General features: G+C 40.7%; 1 long non-coding RNA gene and 1 pseudogene across 1 annotated transcript in view; one reads left to right on the top strand and one right to left on the bottom strand.

The window, feature by feature from the left end:
• Nucleotides 1-12,571, bottom strand: part of LOC107309070 (uncharacterized) — a 59,084-nt gene extending 46,513 nt beyond the window's left edge. The window contains exon 1 of the long non-coding RNA XR_014943641.1: nucleotides 12,422-12,571. This is a non-coding gene — a long non-coding RNA (uncharacterized LOC107309070). The remainder of the gene's footprint in view (nucleotides 1-12,421) is intronic.
• LOC146762139 (uncharacterized) lies at nucleotides 1,983-5,476 on the top strand (annotated as a pseudogene).
• Nucleotides 12,572-13,441: the final 870 nt, after the last annotated feature.

Genomic DNA, 13,441 nt, shown 5'->3' on the forward strand with positions numbered 1-13,441 from the left:
ACCGTTCCAAGATGCATACAGTTTGCTTTTACGATTACCTGTTACAGGACATTGGGTTTCTGCAACACAAATAGAGATCTAAAAAATAAAAAAAAGGAAACCACCACCCTTTTCTCTCTCCCATAGCTGAGCCTGTGGGTTGGAGTTTAATTTGCAACAGCCATGGCAAGTAACACACATTTAAAAGTCATGCCTAATGAAACACAAACGCTGTCAATGAATGCTCTGCCACCTTCTCTATCAAACAATATGATCCTTTGTATTTCTGAGTGCCCTGCGTTAAGAGGCTGCTTTACCACCGCTGAAAACCAGTGCAAGGTAACCATGGCCTGACTGAATACAGTCTGTACACTCATTCACTACTAAATTCTAGCTCCCAGGCACAGGGCTGCAGCTCATGCAAGAAAGACAAAAAGTCTTCTTCAAGGACTGACAGCAGGTTGCTTTGCATGGGTTAAACTTAGACCTAAGTTTACTGAAAATGTCAAGCAGAGAGGTACAATTTGCAATTTGCTGTTTACTCCAAGAATCAAATGCCAATACCTGTTGTGTACAGACCAAGCAAACAATGCTATTTGTTTGCATAGGGGCATGAAACAGTTCTCAGGAGCTCATCCAGAGCTCTCTCATTTGAAGGTAGTGGCGGGCTCTTTGTTGATTTCAGTAAAGAATAATAGGTCAGATCCACAGCAGCACTTGTTATTCCAGCCTAAGTGAGGGACTCCATGTTCTGCTACTCCTGGGCAGCTGGGAAGTATTTGCTTCAGAAATTTATATATTTATTCCTTGAACATTGTGGACAACAGTTCTTCAGCATTTTTTACATGATACTTAAAAATAATTCAGTGGCAACATTTTGAAAATAGCCAATGTTATGAAAGGTGTATATATCCTGTATATATTTTTCTAGGCTGAACTCTTCATATATATATTTTTAATGTACTGACAAAGCCTGGTTAGAAAGGACATTAGAAGGGTTATGACATACACATTGGAAAGGATATTTTCTATATGGTTTCCAGACACAAAGAAGAGCCTTTATGTGTGTCCATACATAACACAGTTGCAACAGTTTCTGTCGGAATAAAATAATGTCTCTCAACTCCACACCTAAAGCAAAGAAAATACAACCTGCAGCTTTTTAAGCAAGAAGTCATACTGATATGGTCCTGATAGCTAAATTTGGATTTCAATATCCATTTCAAACCCCCAAATGCACTTATTACTGAAAAGAAAGTATTTTAATTTATCAGATTTACTTAGGCCTGAAGCAATGTGACGTCAGATATGCAGTAGCCACAAGGACGTAGCTAGTATCAGATAGAGCTGGATATTGAACCACTGGGATCTAACCCCTTGCTTACTTGGATAAGCCTAAATAAAGGTCAAACCTTTAGTCCCGCTACAGAATCTTTGGTGTTGTTGGATACTCTAAGTAGCTGTGATCTCAATTGTACCCAGGACTGATAGATACTTCTTGTTTGGTTACAAAATCCTGAGAAAGATCAAGGTGCTTGTGCAGCTCTTCACTGTCTCTGGGGACAGTACTGAATACCTAAGCAACACTGAAAGCCTCACTGAATGCCCTCTAGGATCTCCGCTTTGAACACAGATACTCATGCCTTATGGCAAAGGCAAGACTTCCTGTCTTTAACAGAGAAGCTGATCCTCAGATTCATACTTAACAGTCTTCACAGATGCATCACAAGTTTCTTTAATGATTCTCTGTCGCAGACACACACATTCACATGGGAAGTCAGAGGCAAGGAAAGGAATTGGACAAAGGTTTCCTGAAGCTGGGGATAGTTCTCTAATTACAAGGAGCTTTACATAATAGAGAGCCAGAAGGCAACCTTGTGATCAGCTATTCCCTCTTTCTGCAGAACACAGGCTATAGACACTGTCTAAATTAATTCCTTTCTGGATTATCAGGAGTTGTCATATTTTTGAGTTCACAGACCCCTGCAAAATTTCCATTAGTAATGCAGATTCCTGCAAAGTTTAAGCTTCCTGACAACACACATTTTTATCCCAGTCACCGTTTGTCACTGTTGGCAGGTAATCCATTAAAACCAGCTGAAAACTCCTGAATTAAAGATATCTCTAAAACAACCACTGAACTCGATTTAAGCATTATAAAATTCACCAAAACTTTTGGCAGATCATTTTGACAGCCGATTACCCTCACTTCAACATCGATTATACATAAACATACAGAGCCTGAACTTTTCTTTGTAGTAGTATTCAGGCATCACGATTTATGACTTCCCCAAAGTGTCCAGAATAGCGCATGTGTAAAACATGTTTTACCCCACAGAGAAATTCAGGTGCAAGAAAAAATGTGTTTTCACATATAAATATGGAGAAATGTAAATCACATTTGATCCTATGGCACGTGTGGAAGTATAACCACATATTTCAGTGTCTTCATGAGGATGAAGTTCCAACATATTCCCAACTACAAAACTCCAATTTGTAAAAAAATAATAATATCCAAAAAAATGAGAAACTTACAAGCATTAACAGCCACTAGGGATGATCTGAGTTTGAACATAACTTCTCAAAAGTCAACAAATGGCAATTAAAAATTGTTAATAACTTCATGAAAACAGTTGCAGATTACTTGCAGGACTATGTTTCTTGCACCTAATACTGGTAAATTCAGGTAGAGAATAATATCAGATAAGATGGTTTCTAGTTTCTCAGGAATTAGTTGCAGCTCTATATTTATAACCAGAGAAATCAAACCAAATCACTGCTGAGGAGAAGTGCAAGTTGCATAATCTCAGATATCATTACAAGCAATGAGGGAAGAAGCAATTTGATGAACTGTGCATACCAGCATTGTGCCAGTGAATCCAGATCTGCAGAAGGCCACTGTATAGGAATAATGATGGCGTGCCATCACCCTGAACACAAAGAAACCACTGCATGAAAACAGTTCACAGAGAGGGTGGTAAAAACAGCGATGAACCATGTCCAAACAATTCACAGGGAACCAGGGATGAGAGTACAGGGGTACAATCTAACATCATCTTGTTGTTTTAAGAGGTACGGAGAAGGGTAGTTACTCAATGTCTGCAGTGTTGTGGAATGTTTCACACTGTGAAAACAACACTGAAGACTATGGAGTGGATTCTTTTACAGCTAAAAGGAAGAAAGAATGTGGAAAAATCCTTTAAGTTCACAGACCACGGGAAATGAACTCATTCAACAACAACAAAAATGTTAAGGGTGGATGCAATACAACATTCCCAGGTCATTATTCAAACACATTTCACAATCAGTAGCCAGCAAATTAGGAAAAAAATGTAGTTTGTCTGTTATGAAACTACTGAAAAAACCAGAAGCTATACAAACATATGCAACTCTAGCACTGTTTAACAGAGCAGCAGGTGTGAGAAGCATACAAGGAGCATCACATCAGCTTCAGACAAAAGCATAAGCACACTTAGGCAGGTTTGACTTGGTTTAAAGCTGAAACTCTATTTAAAGCACTCTACCCAGAGGCTGAGAGAAAAGAAACTTGATTGATTCTTCCCAGGTTCGGTATCTGACAACTGATGCTGCTGCACCTATTTCCAGAAAACACACACAAGGAAATATGCATTGCAGCTTTGAGCTGTGTTAAGTCAGCTACCCCCACACCTCAAGACTGTATCTGTCAAGAATGAAAGACGGGCAGTTATCATCGATGACTCTTCTGAGGGGAACAGAGGGCCCTATATGCTGACCAGACCCTACACACAAGGGAAGTCTGCCACCTCCCTGGGGCCCAGGTCAGAGGCATTATTACTAGAAAGCTCTAAAGTCTGCCACAGCCCTCTGGTTATTACCCACTTCTGGCAGTTCAGGTCAGCAACAATGAGGTCACAGGGAGAAACCCAAGGGCTATCAAAAGGGACTTCAGAGCATTGGGGCAGCCAGTTGAAGGGGTAGAGCTCAGGTTTTTTCCTTCATCCCTTCAGCAAAAGGGAAAAATGCTGAGAGAAGCAGGAAAAGCCACCTGATTAACATGTGGCTAATAAACTAACGTCTGTTGCCTTTCTTCACCCCATCATGGGAAAGCTTATTCAGGGTTCATCTGTCCCTAAGGTGGTAAAAAGGATCCTAGCCCATGAGCTAGCAGGGCTCATCAAATGGGCTTTAAATTAGGTTTGAAGAGGGAAAGGGAAAAAACCAAGCTCGCTAGAGCCAAGTCTAGCAGCAGTATGCCAGGATTAATGGTGAGACCAATAGCCACCTACACCAATGCATGCAGCACGGGAGGATACAAATAGGAGGAGCTACAAGCCATTGTGAAACAGGAGAACTATGAATTAGTCACCATCAGCAAAACATGGAGGGATCATTCACGTGACCAGAGTACTGGAAATGGAGAGCTATAAGCTCTTTAGAAGGGATGGGCAAGGAAGGAGGAGCTGTGGGGTAGCTCTCTGTGTTAAGAGAGTGTTTCAGGGCTGTAGAGGTCAGTGCTTCAAATGAGTCAGATGAGAGGTCGGCCAAACTGCTACCCTGGATTTCCAAAGGACAGACTTTTAACAGTTTAGGACAATGGTTGAGAGTTGCGAGCTAGTCCTGAAGGGCAGAGGGATCCAGACAGGCTGGATGTTCCTTAAGAAGGAAATCATAAAAGCACAGGAACAGACTGTTGCTGTAAAATGAACCAGCAGGGAAGAAGATTGGCCTGGTGGACAAGGAGCTTTTGCTAATACTCCAGGGAAAAAAAGGCAGTTCACCTGCTGCTACTCCATCCCCATAGATTAGTGAGACTGGATCATATGCAATCAAAAATACAGGCCAGAAATGAGTGTTACTTAATCCATCACAACCTCTTAAATTAGTGAAGTCCTTAATGTAAACTGGTACCTCTACAATCAAACTAACCTGCTTGTCTTTCCTAAGTTTGTACCTCACAGTCTGATTAAACAACATGACTTGGGTGAACCTTCACCTCCCCAAGACAAAGGAGGAGAGATGTGAGTATAATAACAGGACTGGAAGTCTTAACTAGCATAGATGCTGAAATACTCATAAATAACTTAAGTGCAGTCACAAATGATTTACACACGTTGTAACATACAGTATTGCAGTCTTCTCTACCAGCATTGGGACCTCACCAATGGCTCTTATCTAATGTACTGCCTCAGAGAGAAGGAATTAATAAAAGGGACTATCAGTTGATTGCAGATGCACTTGGTGTAGTACAAGACGATCTTTCCATGGCTCTTTGTGGTATCCAAGCTCAATTATGGATACAATCTATGGTAGCAGCAACTATAAAAGAAGGTGAAGGAGACACCTTACTCACTGGAATTCAAAAGGCAATTTGGTATTAGGCAACTAAATTTGAAAGGCATTCCAAACCTGGTGGCATTTAGTCAGCTTTAATTCCAAGATCAACCATAAGACCACAGCTTTTATCTTAACAATATGCTTGGTTCATTTTATTCCTAAAACCCAGTCATTGCACTAGGAAATCCTATGATTCTATTATTCTCTTTCCAAAGAAAAGAACATGAAGACTAATAAACTTTAAATGTTCAGGTTAGGAGAAGTATTAGGACCATTAGAGAGAAAAAGTACCAGTATCAAATATCATTATCCCAGCATGAGAAAGACACAACAAAGAAATCTTGGAGTTAAAACCCTATGAATTTAGATTAAAAGTCTTCTGGTTGTGCCTTGAAGATAAGAAACAGCGAGGATAATTACCCTCGCGTTATCAGATAAGTATTCCTTAGCAGGAGTGGATTCACTGTCTCTTGCAAACATTAGATCAAAAGCGAATGCTGGTGTGGATGCTTTAGTCAAGCCTAAATCACTAAGTTTAGGATAGGGGCATCAGCACTGGATAAAATATTATTTCCTATCGTAACAATGTAATGGAAAATACAGCCATAGTAGTGAGGTAGTAGAATCTTCGGCTACAACAAATGAAGATGAGCAGCCACACAAACAAACAGCTGCTAAGCTTTGGAAGGCCTCCAGTAGGCAGCAATCAACAGCAAGACAGCCTTACCTTCACTGCCAACCCTTAAATGAGATCCAGGAAAGGGTGGATCCTGACTGCACCCCTTTCAGTCACTCGGGTGCACTGCATACACCTGAGCTCCCGCTGGTTGGCCCTGCCTTCCCACCAGGTGCTCAATCACTGGTTCAAGCTGTGGCTCAGCATTTCCACTACGCCTTTTTCTGCATCATCTAATGCTTGTTTCTTTTTAGAATGTCCATATGAGCAAATGAGCAGCAGCACTTGCATACCATTTGTTTACTCTTCCAAGAGTTCCTGCAAACAGATGAGAAAATGATCATGCTGTTTCATCACCATCATCTTTCCCCACACAGTTATGAGAAGGGGAAAAAAATAAAAGAAGAAAAAAAGAAGGAAGAGTTTCTTAAGTGGACCACTCCAGCACAAGCACAGAGTATGTGTAAATAGGGATTTTCCCTTTAGCTGTCTGGAAAGAAGTTCCAGTGATCAGTCCAAGCACCGTTTCTGTCAGAAATGTGTCAGGAAGAGCAGTTAAAATGTTTTCCAATAGAAAACACAGTGACAACAACTTCAGAAGTAGAGATGTTTAGCTTTTAATAAATGAATTGTAAGAAAAACAAACAAATTGAATTTAATCTCCTATCAGTGGCAGAAGAAGCAAAATACAGGGATCACAGAGCAGGAGCTGAGCGTCAGACTAACACAGTGTGAATGTGCCTTAAATCCAAACCTTGGATGTAGTAAATGCTTATGTAAGATTATTTCTACTGAATATTCATGCTGAAATTAGTCAAGCTATGGAAGTTCTGCCCAAAGGTTTTACAAATTAAACAAGTAGAAATAGCCAGGGAGCTTAAAATATCTTGATATCTCTGTTTACAAGGAAGTAAAGAGGTAAGAAATGTTTGAAGGGAGACAAAATCAGAGGTATCAAACACTGCTGACATCCTGAGTTCTCATTTCTGCATCAGAATAAAACCAGTTCCCTCTAAGTACAGAGTACTTATTGTATATCTACATTGAAGACAATGTTTAAAACCACATCTTTCACCCAGAACAAAGATGCCCGTTAACATGCCTCTATGTTTTATTCCAGAGAGGCAGAGGGCAGAATGTACAGAGAATTGCTTTCTGAATGGTTTTATTGATAGATTCCTTGAGAGACTAAATAAAGCACTTAACCCATACTTCTTCCCCCTCCCCCTGCTCACTTCTTAAGGAAGAAGACTTATTCTCAGCTAGAAACACCCTGGGCACTTCTACAAGCATGAAGTTAGCTAGCTGTGACGTGCTCTCCCAAGCTGGATATCAGAGCTAAGCAAGACTGCTAATGCTTCAAACTTTGAATCATCACAAGTTCCTGAGCAACACAGGACTCTGCAGGGATAGTTCACAGTGCCCTCTACCAGGGAACAACTGGGGCCCCTTAAACTAAAGGTAATGACGGACACAAGCTGTCCTGTAACCATCCTGCATGTCAGAACTACTACGGCATTGGCTCTGCCCTGAATATTTTTTATGTTTTTATAAGACAGTAGCTTTTAGTTTTTGTTGGTTTTTTTCCCCGCTATTCAATTTTTCCCTTGATTTCCACTGCAGACCATGGTGAAGACACTCATTTTGATTGAATCAAGCTTGTATGTGAAGGGCTGACAATGCTTTGCCTTGTTAGATTTAGAGGTGTTTATATTAAGCTAAATCCTCAAAAAGCCACACTGGCTACTAGCTATTATAAAAGATGATAAGAAAAAAAAGAAAGAAATGAACAAAGACACAAACCCTACGGATAAAAGCAGATAGAGAAGAGGGGAACATCCTTACAGAGTTCGACAAATACCCTCATCCAGACGAGTGTGGAGATGATTGTGGTTAGCAACAGCTCCGCTGACATCACCAGTGCTTTAGCCAGCCATGGGAGCCCATCTGTAACGATTGCCCAGACTGGATTGCTACACCTGAGAGCAGCTGTGAACTTCAAAGATTCTTTTTCTTTTTAGTGTCCGCTGCCACCAACTGACTGCTCTTTTACTTAGAGAAAACAGAAAAGAATCAGAAAGCTTTGCTGCAGACTTGGCAAACAGCGCTCTTGGATGGGTCAAGGCCAATTCATTCCTGGCTGTCACACATCGATGCACAACACAAATACAAAAGAGCATCTGTCAAGGTTCCTGGATCAGGTAGATTGTATAAAGATACGGATTGTTGTTAATGACAATAGGCAGCTATCAAAAAAGCAAAAAAGATACAAAGTCTTGTAGGTTTTTCATGAAATAAGCCTAAACTTTCTGAAGCAAAGCCACTCTCTTTGCTGTCTCTTTAACACTATGCATACTTAAGATGTAGAACTATGATTTCATTTCCCTGACAATTCTGATCACTTACTTCTGTACGTAAAAGAAACAATCATCTCTAATGTATATGTTAACAAAATATAAAAGGACTCAGCTACAGAAGAACTGCACAAGAAAGAAGCATCAATATGACAAGGAAGAAAAGTGTGCAAGACATCTGACAAATCCAAGAATATTCTGTATGGTATCAGCTGTCCCAATACTCATAGTACCAACTCCTCGAGCTCAATGAATCAAATACTGATATATTTTTTATATAGTATTTATAACGTTATTCATTACATTTTCTTACTTCCAGAGGAGAAAAGTTCCCTGTGATGTTGTTTATCTAAACGATAAACTGCTTAACCCATCTAGTTATTTCTAATAGTCAAACTCAGATATTTAGGTATTAGCCTACATATCAATTCCTTAGCCACTGTTAGATATTTACAAAGAGAGCTCGGCACAAAGAATGGCTCTGAAAAATTACCGGGTAATATTGTGGATCAGCACTGAGACCCAAGTAGAAAGTACCCGACTGCCAGTCCAGGAGGGTCCCGTTTCTTTGGCTGAGCTTCAATTCTGTATGGTGAAAAACTGCTGTAGGTTAAAAAGCCACCAAGCCTTGGGCTGATACACCCGCGTTAGTAGTACCAGTCTGACACCTGCTGGGCATCCTCAGGCACAGCCTCATTCCTTAAATGAACCAATGCCTTAAATTGAATGGTCCTTTAAATATATAAAAATACATACATATACGTATATGGAATTAAATTTTTGAGGGGAAAAAAAAATACTTAATGAAGCCACAGCAGGAAGAAAAACATTTGTGCATTATAAGTGTACTCAAAAGTATGACAAAATTTTGTGACTGCAACGGAAAATACATCTTCTGCTGGCCACTTGGGGGTGTGTTTTGCAATACTCGAGGAATTTTTGGCATACACCCTGTGTAGTAACAGCAGTAGTAACCAAAACATGCACCAAGAAGAGACATTGAGATGAGGAATGTGACTTTTTTCCTGCAGGGTGTGGCACATTTTCAGGCCAAGGATGCTGAAACTGGTGATTTCCCCAGGTCTGTTGCATCATTCATGGTAGTGGGGCACTGCATTCATGCTTTGCCCTTAAATTAAATAAACAGATAAATAAATAATAAGCTGTCCTTTCCTGGAATTTGTTATTTATGTGCCGCTTCTGCGTGAGTCACACATACATTAGAGCTGCAGCAAAGCAGCCCAGGGCAATCCCCCAGTAATTCAGCCAGTCTCATCGATTATGGAAATCACAGATCAGCAGATGAAGATGAATTCTAGTAATGCTACAGTGATGTCAACTCTGTTCAAGCAGTAGACATGGAAAGAATAAAGATTATCAGCACAGATTGCCAAGGAAGTTACTAATGGTTCAGAATGGGAGCACAGATAAACACTAGGGGCCTAGTGGATCACAACCATGAATTTGGACACCTGAAACACCATTTCCATGTTTCACATTCCGGTTTTGTGTCCCAAAGTACTTCTCCATGGTTGACTAACCAGCTGCAAGCCAAAACAGAAAATGTAGTGACAAGGAAAGGAAAAAAGGTTGGATTCATTTTTAGCCCACAGCTTTTGCATTTCAAGCTTTGTGTTCCTGAACAGTCCGTTCATTTTTTCATTAGCGATCCGTAGTGTTTTGGGATGGGGGGGTTAAGAAATTCTTAAGGAAGCAGGGAGTGGTGCCAGGAATATCCTCTTGTAGCTGGATATTCAGGATTCTGCTTCACAAGTTCATCTGGCCTTGGAGCTTATATTTCAGTCATTACATTTGAGTACACTTACACATACAAAGGTAAAATATGAGAATGTATATTCTGATATATATCAGAACACAGATGATGATACTTGTGATGGTAACAATAAGAAGTAATCAGATGTCTTATTGCTGTGCTTTGCTGTGCTGCGGTAGTTCATACCCAGTTCAATTGTTAAGTAATATGCAAAGTAAGCAGAACTTTAAATGATTTTTCGAGCCACAGACATGTTTATTCAGATATTTTAATACCTTAATTACAACTTCAGCTAAAGACCGTCTTGGGAACCATCCAACTGCAAGCTGCAAGACAGCAGAAATAATGTTGCTACTGCAAAACTACATTTTTAGCCTTAATTCTGTAAAGATCTCATCTTGGGAATGCGCTGCGATATTTACAATGAAATGAATGTGTTATTGTACAGAACTGAATAAAAGCTGATTGTTTCCCTAGAAAAATACACTATCAAAACCTCATTAAGTGTACCATCCACAGTTAGGATTATCTTGCTTTAGGCCCTCAGTGATACTCTTGCTGATGCCCAGAGAGCAATGAAAAAGTCCCTTCCCACTAGAGAAGGGAAAGGGTAAGGAAGTTCATCACTGAGCCATCTGTTAAAGGGGTTGGAGCTGGGAGGGTAAACTGAGAACTGAAGTTGTATCAAGGTGGTTAAAATTCTGGTAGCTCGAAATGGGCAATCAAACTTTATAGAACCTTTTAGCTTCTGTAACAATCTTTACTCATAAAGCATCAGAAATACCTCCCCCATCCCCACCCCTGCAAGCACATTATTTGACAGTTCTAGCAAAATAGTTGGCTATTGCAGATATCAGTGCAACAGAAAATCCTTATACAGAGTAACTGGCTGCAGAACTGACTATAAGCAATGTGCAGGAAATAGAAAAAGAAAGGCTGGTGTCATTACATAAAACCCAACAGCTGAACAGTGGAGGTCTGTTCATTCTGGGTGCTGAGCAAGGCATTATAATAAGGCCTTCTGATCTGTCCTATATTTACCTCTCCACTGCCTGAATTTACATCTCTTGCCAAGTTACGGCCAATAAAAAAGTAATGAAGTTCCTTGTTCCTCATTAAGTAATATAAACTTATTTTCAAGTTTTTAATGCTTCTGATGTACTAAATAAACATTTCAGGAAAGTTGGACTTTACCCTTTAATTCCCTTTCTCCTCCCTAGATCCTTCTACTGCAGTTCTGGAAAGGACAAACTCCATATCCAGTTTGCAGGAAAGCCTGAAGCCCCAGCATACAGCCCCACATGTGAACAGCAACACTGTGAGTCTTAAGGCTCCTGTTTCCAGGTGGAGGAACTCCAGTGCCACAGTGAATTGACCTCAGCCTGGAACACAGGAGCTCATTTCCCTGGTGGAGAAGCAGCAGGGAGGCCAGTAGGACTGTGAGCAGAGGCTGACTTATGCTGGTCTTCATTTACCTTAAGGAAGCATGGTAAACGCAGTGAATGTGGCTAGTGACCAGGTTGTAAGGTATTAATGCTATTACCACAGCTCACTTTTGAATTCCCCCTTAAAATCCTATCACACAGAGTCCAGAAAAACCTATGAAACACGAGCTGTAAAGAAAATTTTCATTTTCTAGACCAAATTATTGTACTTAGGCCTTTTCTTAGGTAATATACTGAATTATCTCAAAGGCAACAGAATTAGCATCCTGTGTTTCTTTCCTTCAGTCTTCCCACTAGAGGGCTTATACATTCTCTGAGATCTACAAAACCAGTAGCATATATTCCACACATATTTCTTAGTAGTGCATCACTAATGCTATCTTCTTGTAAATTCAAGTTACCAGGAGGTCAGGAGCCCTTCAGGCAGATATGTAAAAGTCAATCTCCTCACCCTTCCTTCCTTTTGCCTCAGATGAAAACTGAACAGAACCCAAATGCACCAGTGCAATAAAAGCACCTACCAAGAAAGCACATAAAGTGCACTGCTTCATTATATTTATCTCCTTGGCTCTTTTGCATATGCATGGTTGAATTTAGACAGCGTTTCAAACATTAACCAGGGAGTGCAGAACTCACTGCCAATAGTCTTAGAAGCACTGCAAATGGGGGACAACTGGGTGCTTGTGCCAAGTTCAAGCAGAAAAACAACACAGAAACCCACCTCATGGGACGTGCCCATCTATACAGCTACTACAGTGTTAGCATCTTCACCTACCAACACGTCCACATTTTTACATTCTCACCGATGCAGTTAAAATTTTCTTCCTATTCACTTTAAGCCACTGGTCGCTTTTGTATGCAAGAGTTATTTTATTACCTTGGGCCAGGAGGTCAGAGGTGGATGTTGGAGGTACGGCAGTAGGCTGAACCTTCTCACCAATATCCTGTTCCATCTCGTTGCCGTGTGACAGATGGCAACAGAGGGGCATTCTGACATGACAAAGAGATGTCTGACGTGACGTGTGTATGACGCAGAGGTGTGTCACTGAATTCCTCCATGTGGAAAAAGTGATGTTCCTTGACTCCTGCTGAAAGTTTATGGAGACCAAAGCATGGATATGAGCACAGCGAGGCAGTGCGTGCTGCATTTTAGCAGCAGCCACAGTGACACGAAAGACAAGCCGTGTTCTGAATGACAGCTGTCTGTCCACTAAATGAGGTATGTCTTGTTGGACTCGTCTGCACAACTCAGCTAATGGTGGTCACTATGCTGAAAAATAGCATTTTGTAGCTATGAGCTTGCTCCATCATACAGTGCTATTGTGCTCTTTGTAGCACTTATAGTTTCCACAGAGATGAAGAGGAGGCACTCCATTCGGAATGACCCCCACATCAAATATATTTGTCACTCTGCTTATCAGCGTACATCTCTTCAAATCTTATCACTTACTTTATCACTTCTGTGCAATTTTTCCAGCCTTTAATTCATTTTATCGCTGTACCAAAGTCTTATTTAAGTAGGAAGGTCTCTTGCCTAGCTATCAATGTATGCTGGAACAAATGTATGCTGCATCTCTCCTAACCTTATTACACACATTAGTGTGTGGATGTGGCGCTGAGGGACACAGTCGGGCACGGTGGGGATGGGCTGATGGCTGGACCAGGTGATCTCAAGAGTGCTTTTCCAACCGGAACGATTCTGTGATGCTATGAAATTATGAAATATTGCAGCCTTTCAATACCTGAAGGGAACTTACTCCCAGGAGGGGAGTAAACTCTTCGAAAGGGCTGATAATAGCAGGACTAGGGGAAATGGTTTTAAGTTAAAAGAGGGAAGATTTAGGTTGGATGTTAGGGGGAAGTTCTTTACTAGGAGAGTGGTTAGGCCCTGGAACAG

Source organism: Coturnix japonica, chromosome 2, assembly GCF_054131305.1.
Source record: "Coturnix japonica strain WE chromosome 2, WE-NBRP24, whole genome shotgun sequence".
Lineage (NCBI taxonomy): Eukaryota > Metazoa > Chordata > Aves > Galliformes > Phasianidae > Coturnix > Coturnix japonica.